Source organism: Ictalurus punctatus, chromosome 10, assembly GCF_001660625.3.
Source record: "Ictalurus punctatus breed USDA103 chromosome 10, Coco_2.0, whole genome shotgun sequence".
NCBI classification, from domain to species: Eukaryota; Metazoa; Chordata; class Actinopteri; order Siluriformes; family Ictaluridae; genus Ictalurus; species Ictalurus punctatus.
This window is the reverse complement of record NC_030425.2, coordinates 23,616,677-23,625,540: the sequence shown is the minus strand read 5'-3', so window position 1 is coordinate 23,625,540 and position 8,864 is coordinate 23,616,677. Positions and strand designations below refer to the sequence as shown.

Sequence of the window (8,864 nt, the reverse complement as noted above, 5' to 3'; positions counted from 1 at the left end):
CACTATGTTGAAAAAAAAACCTGGTAGGATTATCTCAGCTGTTCATATATAAACACTGTGATGGCCAATCTGCCTGATTATTTTATAAATGCTTAAAGGTTAATCCAACTGTTCTTATAGAACCATTATAAATGTTCATCTGGCTGTTCTTATAAATACTATAAAGGTAATTGTTATTATTAAAAAAAAAAAAACACTGTAGTTTAATTCAACTCTTCTCATATAGGTGCATTCTGAGGTAATTCTTCTCTTCTGATAGAAACACTTTAAGGGTTAATCCAGCTGTTCTACAAAAAAAATACTGTAAGGATTCATACAGCTGTTCTAATATAAAAGCTTTAAGGTTTAATCTAGTTCTTCCTATACAAACACTGTACATAAACATTGGTGTATTCCTGCTGTTCTCTATAAACACAGAAAGGGTTCATTTAGCTGCTTTATACAGACACGTTGCCAGGATTAATCCATGTTTTATATAAACACTAAGGGTAAAGCAGACATTTTAATAAAAGGGTTCATTAATCACTGTGCATTTTGATGATGCATGTACAGTACGTCTGTGTAAAATCAGTGTTTCTGCATTCAGCTGAATAGTAAGAGAGTTCATTTAACACTGTGAGCGTTTATTTAACTTTCATCAATGAAACTTCTGCTTTAAGCAAACGCTGAAAGATGTTTTAGTGTTCAGACAAAATCACCAGGATGATTTTTATTTATTTATTTATGTTTGAGTGTTGCATGGATGAAAACCCTGTCACGAATCGTTGAGGAGTTCAACTCTAAAGGTCTATAGGCCTGAATATTTGGCAAGCTCTCAAAAACACTCTTTTCAGAAGTACTGACTCGTACTTATATGCACTTTTACACCAAGCAACCAAATCCCAAGTGATGCATTAACACCGTGTTTCCTTCTGGATACAAATGAAGAGTACACGTGCGGTGTTTCTTTTTTTTCTTTTTTTTTTTTTTTCTTTTTTTTTGCTGCGTTTGTTCTTTTCTACGAAACACAGAACTCCAAACTTTCTCCCTCTGTGTGTGTGTGTGTGTGTGTGTGTGTGTGCTATTGCGCGCGCTCCACTAGCCCGGCCCCATCTGGGACAGCAAATGGTTAAACTCACCGAGAGAGAGAGAGAGAGAGAGAGAGAGAGAGAGAGAGAGAGAGAGAGAGAGAGAGAGAGCGAGCCCAAAGGGGAAGAGCATGGGATCGGACTGAACACAGATCAGCCCTGAGAGAGCAACACACACTCACTCACTCTCTCTCTCTCTCTCTCTCTCTCTCTCTCTCACTCTCTCTCACTCACTCACACTCTCTCTCTCTCTCTCTCACACACACACACACACACACACACTCTTTCTCTCTCTCTCTCTCTCACACTCACACACACACACACACTCTCTCTCTCTCTCTCTCTCTCTCTCTCTCTCTCTCTCTCTCTTTCACACACACACACACACACACACACCGTCCCAAATCTCCGTGCGCTTTTTCAGCTCCCTTCTGTTCTGCGCGAGCGATGGTTCGGTTGCAGGAAGGCTTCGTCGCGCGAAAACAAAAAGTTCCTACATGATCTGAAGTGACGCGAACGCGCGCGAACTCTTGTGTGCGGTGCCCTGAATGATCGCGGAGAGTTTGGGCAAAGTTTTGGTGAAGTTTGCGCTGCGCTCGGATGGCGTTTCGGGTCCCGCCGCGAAGGACAAGCTTCTACTTTCTGCAGCGAAACAGCCTGGCGTGAAGAAAACAGAAGACACAGCTTTTTTTTCTTTCTTTCTTTTTTTTGGACACTTGAATCAGGAAAGACATTAACACTCAAAAGGTAAGATTAGATATTACTAAAGTTATAGCTTTTGCACTCACTCCCGCAGAATTACACATAAAACTAGATAGAAATCAAATTAAATATCTGCATGTATAAATAGTGCATGTTAGACAGTGCATATATGAATTTCTGTTTCTATAGAAACGTGGAGTGCTTGATGATACATAATTATAGCCTGTAGAAGTAAACCCCGAATTGTTTGCACTCTTGTTTACATTGTTGCTATCTATCTTGATAAAAAATGAATAAATATATAAACAAACCTGTATTTAAAGTGCATTACACGCTTCATGCTGCAATAAACATAAAGTAAAAGAAATCGGAGCTGCCCTTAGACTCTTGTTTGCACTTTCAACCGGCTTCGCGCTGGAATTTCAAAAATCTTTTTTGTCTGCAACTTGATCCATATGGGACAAAAATGTGATCGGAAAGGTGGAGAGGCGCCAGTGCCATTAGAGCTCGGATCCAGAAAATGTAAATCATACACCATGCCATGAGTGAGGATTGGAGTTTTGTGAAAAAGTTCAGACTATTACCTAAGGTTTGACTGCTTCTTCCTTTTGCGCGCGTGCATTTTCTTTTTCTTTTTGTCCTCCCCCCCCCACACACACACATTAGAAATTCAAATTTCTACTTTTATTATATCATACAATTTTTTTTTGGTTAATTTAGCTAGGCCTACTTAGTAGGTAATGCAATCATGTTTAATTGCGTTGCATAAAATAATGAAAAAAAAGTAAAGGATGTGAAGTCCACGTCATTAAGATCAAACTTTGCATATTCATAGTATATTTAAGTCTTGTTAAGTCAAGCTATCATGAGCTCAAGGGTTTCTGAAAAGCTCGTGCTATTAGTTGAAAGGCCCTGTGTTTGCTCTCCAAACTGAACCAGCTTTTCTTTGCTATTTACTGTGGCCTTATGCTGAAAGTCTTCAAATAAATATCAGTAGTCAGTTGCATGTGTTGTTTGTTATGGGATCTCTACGCAAGTGGCTTTGGTGTGATCATTATATATGGGCGGTGAGGAAGAGAGAAAGAAGAAGAACAAGAAGTAGTATTAATTGGGAGAGACTGAAAGGGCCTGTGTGCTTAGAAATGTAGCTGACAAGGAGACAGGACAAGGCAAAAAAGCAGGGGAAAAAACTCTAATTGGCCCATTTAAATCCTAGAGGAAGAGGCGAAAAAACAGTTGGTGGGAGTGGGATTTTTTTTTTCATGTGAGGACCCGGTCATGGACATTAGCATAAGAAAAAGAAGAAAAAAAAGTTTTAGTGCATTTGCTATTGTCCGCTATGAAGAGTCCCAGCAGTCAGGCTGAAGAGGTTTTGAAAGGATGTGAAAGAGCGCCGGGACCCCATTCAACTCATTCAGTCCGCCCGAGCTCGCGCTCACCGGCCGCGGCGGACCGCGTTATGACCACGCCCCCTTTTAACGCACTCCCGCGAGCCCTCCGGCGCCATTTTCACGCACACACGCACGGACATGCGGTGCACAGTCTAGGCAACTTTAGAGACCACAATGGATTTATTTGACACTGTTTGACATTATTTCTGCTTGTAGGCCCGATTCAACTTTTATGCCTTTATATACATATGTGGGGTACCAGGCAGTTTTAAATGATTACAAAATGAAAAATGGGTCTAGATGTAGACTAGCTGGCCTAGCACATAAAATATTGTGCATGTGCTAGTCTTAAACATCATTTTTTAAAATATATTTTGCATTGAGACACAAATACGTTATTCAAGATCTCTGCTAACATTTAATAAGAGCAGGGTTACTAGGTCTGAACAAAACTTCCAGCCCAAATACATTTTCCAGGTGCTGGAATAGGGAGGCACATTTTTCTTGAGTTTCTCACTTTTTTTGTGTGAGGAAAACAAGGTCACAGTGGTGCGCACGCATTTCTGATTCCAGTACCTGCAATAAGGGCTTTTGATCATCGCCTGCTATGGCCATTATCCACTCCATACGCTTCCTTTCCCTCTCCAAATCTCTGCAATATTCTCTTTTATATAAAACTGAACAAAATGGAATATGTGGTTAGATTTAAATTAACATATACCGCATAAAAATATTAAGTTTCTTAGCAAGACATGATTTCATTGCTCATACTAAACCTAATTTAAATAAATTTCTAAATTTCTAATTTCTACATTGAATTATGTAGAGTGGGTGTGATCCATTCATGTAGTATTAACGTCAACCAGTTACATAATGGAATCTCATGAGGATTTTCATACTGATGGGAACTAAAACTGTAGAAATAAATTCATGCACTTTATATGATGTAAGGTAGTATGGCACAGTGGTAATGTGGGTGTTGCTGATTGCCAGCAAGCTCGGTTCAATCTTCAGCTTGGGTGGGAGGATGGAGGATGATGGAAGTGCAAAAATAAATTGTTTTAATGTAATACAATTCAGTCACATGGAACCAATGTACATATTTGAATTAAGTAAACTCAATGACCCCCCCCCCCCTCCCCCCAAGCGTCTTTAGACCACTATGTCTGTAAGCTATATCAGAAAAAGTGCCTAAAATTAATGATCACTGGTCACACTACTCCACATTGAATACACTCACACATGTGGTGACATAGCTAGCCTACCTATGCAAAAATGTTTCACTGTAATGAGTTGCACTGTCTGCACTTACACTTTCCCTGTGTTTGCCATGGCCTATGCTTGTGGAAATTGGTTAGATTATATTGAAATTATTTTCAAACAAGATATTGAAGGCCACAGACTATTTTGAAAGTAGCCCAAAAACACCACCCACGGACGCAATTTGGTATAAAAACCGCCACCTTAACAAAATGAGAAGCTCACGGGTGCCATATGCATATAAAGCAGCTGTTGTTCAAAATGTTTAATTGCTTCAGAGTTTCTTGCATCTATGTTAACCATAAGCACATTGAAGCTATGGGAGGTTTGTTTTAAAATTTCTTTCACTCGGATTAGTGAGGGCAAAAGGGCAGAAGATCTTGCCCTTTGCCAACCCCACACAGCCCTGCTTCATCAAATAGCCCTTTTCCCTCTTGTGTTTTCTTTTGATGAACTGAACACTGTGTACGGAGAATTGTGGTCCTATTACAAACCTCCTAAATAGTACGGCAAAATACAAACACAACCACAAGTGAGATGTGCAAATAGGTACAAAGTTTAGGGCTTGTGTTATGCTTTATTCTGCTTTTTTCTTTCCCCAGTTTGAAATGACGTTTTTAATAGGCACATTAGATCACATTAGAACCTCCTTTATTTTTCCGAACAAACATTTGGTTTGAAACCTGAAGCACTTTTTAATCTTAACCTTTTCTAAGCCGACATCCTGTCTCCTCTCAGAGTAGTGGACTTTTTCCCAGTCTAGGTAGTAACTCCACATTTCTATGAGTGATTGAGCTTGGAGCCCAGGTCAGCAGGGGACCATCTCTTTCTTTTTTTTTTTCTTTTCTTTTTTCCCCCAAGACTACCAAGCACAATGGGCTTTCTCATTGAAGTATATGAAGTCACTTCTTCTTGGCTATATGGAGGAATCCGAGGGGAGTTGACCCCTGGAGAAGTCACTTCATTGTGGTGTCTCAATGGAGGCAGTGACCCCTGAAAATCTATGTTATGTTATACTGGGCTGATTTTGGATAAATGGGTTCAGAAACTTCTCAGGTTCCATTGTTTTTTGTTGCCATATTGGGTTCATTATCTCCTTCAAGCATGGAGGAATGCGCTTAGATTGATCATTGACTGATTTTACTCTGTGCCAATATGCCATTATTGTTATTATTATTATTATTATTATTATTGTTATTGTTATTGTTATTATTATTATTATTATTATTATTATGTTGCTAATAAGGAAAGTTTTTTTGTTTGTTTGTTAGGATTTTTATTACCAGATGGCATTATCTCCCATGCTAAGTATTATTTCAGTCTCTCCAAAGGGCAAATATTCGTAATTGCCTCCATAAACCCAGACCAGCGGAACACTAATATTTTTGTTTCTTGTCTGCTCTGAGAAATCTCTCCAACAGTCAAGAGTGATTTGTCCTCTGGCAATTTTGTGGCCAGCATCTCTCTCTCCCTCTCTCTCTCTCCCTCTCTCTCTCTCTCTCTCTCTCTCACTCACTTTTCTCTGAATCCCGGCTTGCGTTGACATGCTCTGATGAAGAGCACAGTAAACCGTTCCCCCTCTCCAGCAGCCCGAGCTCCTGACCACATGGGAATGCTCATCAAAGAGACGTAGATAAACTCCATATGGGACACGGGATAACATGGAAGACGAGGGCGCCACAAGACGTGCATGTGTCAAGGTGAATTTTTGCATGAAGGAATGTGGCCGTTCGGGAGATCTTCTTCGTCGGGCTTCGACAAGAAATGACACGTAGGCACTCATGAGAGACAGCTATTAAAACAAAAAAGTTTTGTCATCACGAATTAGGGTGGAATGTTGCATGTCTGTGAAGGTTGCATTAAGTCACTCAAGGAAAAAAAAAGGGGGCAGTACATTATGAAGTATGAATGTTAGGGTAGCGATTTTTGTATTTTTATATGAACCAAGCAGAGTTGCTTAATGAACCGAACTGTGCTTGTTAAAGGAAGTTACTTCTTTCTTGCAATTGCTTTTTAAACAATTATCTCTTGTAGAATTCATAACCTTTTGATCTTCAGGTGCCTTGGAAGGATAATATCATGTAGTGTATGCATTAGACTAGAATATTGCCTCAGAGATTTGTATGAAAAATCTGATTTGCCCAATACGTCATCATTATCGAAAGCTAAACCTTGGTGGCTTCCATAGATATTTATTTTAGTTCATGATTATCAGCTCATTGGACATCGTTTTTGGATAAACTATATAGCAATATTGTGATTGGCTCTGTTTGTCTAAATTACAATCTTCAGTATTTTTTATTTTTATTTTTTAGAAATCTGTGAGGTTGTTCGCAGCATGAAATGCCTTACATATTATTTAATAATTTACCAATTATTTGGCAGAGAAACTTCCATAGCTCTGCAGTTTATAAGTGAAAAAAAGATTAGGGGTTTTGGGCATTTTGTCTAGATTATAAACCTGCAATCAATGAGGGTTATGAATTTTTATTTATTTGTTGTTTGATTTTCATGACAGATAATTGACGGAGATGGTATGATAACACTTAACATACAGGAAAAATACATAGCTAAAAGCATGACAAAAACACAACTCTTTTTTTTATTATATTAAGTCTTTCCCACAAAAAAATCACTTATATTGCAAATATAAATAAATATAATAAGAAATATAATAACATCAACTGGAAGAAAAAAAACACTATTTTGAATTTCCCAAATAATACCAAAACAGTGTTCTTATTGTGAATTAACTGACCATAGCTGACATGAAGGCAACTCACACACATTTGCTTTGCTTAATAGCTCACTGGTTGTTGTTTTTAACATTAGGCCACGTGGCTAGTGTTATTATCACATTATCTTCTTTATCCAGCAACTTTACATAGTTGCACTCCAAGCAGTTCTCTCATACTTCAAGCTAGATTTGTTATAGGATCAGATCAAATTTGCTCTTTTTTTCTAAAATATCTGATCTACCCTTGCTGGTATTGGCTCAAGTGTTTCACCTCACATTGTTAGGCAGAAGTTTTAAGGGTCAAGTGAACTCAGATTCAGTTCATTCAGAAACTAATTCAGCGAGATTAAAATGATCAGTCTGTCTCACATCAACCGAGGCATGAGAAGTCCTCATCAAGCAAAAACAATCAAGCATCAAGCACCATCTAATTACAGCGAATGTCTCATGAAAGGACATCACACACCATGAGATGCCTCGAAATCAAAGGTCTGCATGCCACCAGGGGCACAAGAAACTTGCCTCACTATGAAATGTGATGGGTATCCATAGCGCCTCTTGGCGGCCTTTGATTCACAACTTAATTAATTCCTGGAGGGATGGTGCAACCAAATGATGCTCTTCTGTTTCTTAAAGAACTTTTGACAGCAGCATGCTGTGGGTCTGCCAATGTATCATCATCACTTTCACTCAAGAATTATACACATTTGAGACAAACACTTCATGGAAAACGTCCTAATGAACTACAAAGATCAGCTGCTTTGAGCATCCTTAACAGTTCAGGACATGTTGCAGGATTCGCATGTTTACTTTATAGCAGTTTGGTTATTGCAACTGAAGAGAAATCTTCATTGTGGTGGCGCAACCCTGGATGACTTTTTTGTCTGAGTAACAGAACTACGGCGCAGGCCTACGCAGGGCATGTTCTTCATTAGACTCATATAAAGAGAGATGGAAACGAAAGAAAGTGAAACACAGCCAAGCCGCAGACTCCTAAAACAGCCTGACGGGAAGACGGAGCTTACATGAGATGCCCCGAATAAAAAGCTCCATGTGTTAGCTGTTAGTAATCAAACACGCTCGTACAATCAGTGTTTGGGGTCAGGGCCCAGCTGAGAGATCTTGGTCTGCACTGTCTCAGAGATAGGGATGGCTCTCAGGCAGCTGTGCTTGCATTCTTCATCTTTTCCAACACTTGGAAAATTTAGGTTGTAATAGAGTAGCCTATACGTGGCTCTCTTGGGCCTTTATTTTGTCCCGTCTGGCCGTGTGGTTTTTAACTCAATTCAGCTGGGTACCCATGATACAGTTATGCATGCTATGTTTAAGGTAAGGTCAAGACTGAAGCAGGTGGCTGGATAAATCATACTGACATTTTGCTCCAATAAATTTGTGGTCCCAGGAGTGCACAGAGAGGATTTTAGCAGCAGGATATAGAAAGAAGGAAGAGTTTTTTTTGTTGTTGTTATTGTGTTTTAAAAAAATAAATAAAAACAACTTGGTTTAATGGTGCAGCGAGACAATTGTTTGTGCAGAGCCATGCCCTGGAAATTTTGAGCCTGTTCTAGAGCAGACTTCTGAACGAGATCATGGAGGAGAACTCAGTATACATAGCTGTGGTCTCATAAATCACATAAACTGATGAGAAAAGAAGACAGAAAGAATCACATGGCCATTAGGTTATGAGATTGAGTTTGCTTACAGTTT

The 8,864-nt window shown here is 39.1% G+C and overlaps 1 protein-coding gene across 1 annotated transcript in view; it reads left to right on the top strand.

The window, feature by feature from the left end:
- The first annotated feature begins 1,392 nt into the window (after positions 1-1,392).
- gli2b (GLI family zinc finger 2b) overlaps positions 1,393-8,864 on the top strand; it is a 91,319-nt gene continuing 83,847 nt past the window's right edge. Inside the window, exon 1 of the mRNA XM_017478493.3 lies at positions 1,393-1,814. The gene's annotated coding sequence lies outside the window, so the exon portion shown is untranslated. The remainder of the gene's footprint in view (positions 1,815-8,864) is intronic.